Here is a 205-nt window from a genome sequence, read left to right on the forward strand (position 1 = left end):
TTCTATTTGAATCTCAAGATTATGAATTTGTGCTCCTTGATTTCAAATGATGGCGTCATTGTTTGTCATGAATTGGATGCACATCTCCTTTATAGTAGTCTTTTTCTCAAGGATATAAGGTCTTGCTTGTTGTGTAAAGGTAAGAGGATTCTTTGTCCTTGGATTTGAAGGTTTTGGGTTATTATTCCTTGAGAGGCTTGGATGA

This window comes from Theobroma umbraticum, unplaced genomic scaffold (genome assembly GCF_002168275.2).
Source record: "Theobroma umbraticum cultivar Fairchild unplaced genomic scaffold, ASM216827v3 scaffold_106.0, whole genome shotgun sequence".
In the NCBI taxonomy this organism is placed as follows: Eukaryota; Viridiplantae; Streptophyta; class Magnoliopsida; order Malvales; family Malvaceae; genus Theobroma; species Theobroma umbraticum.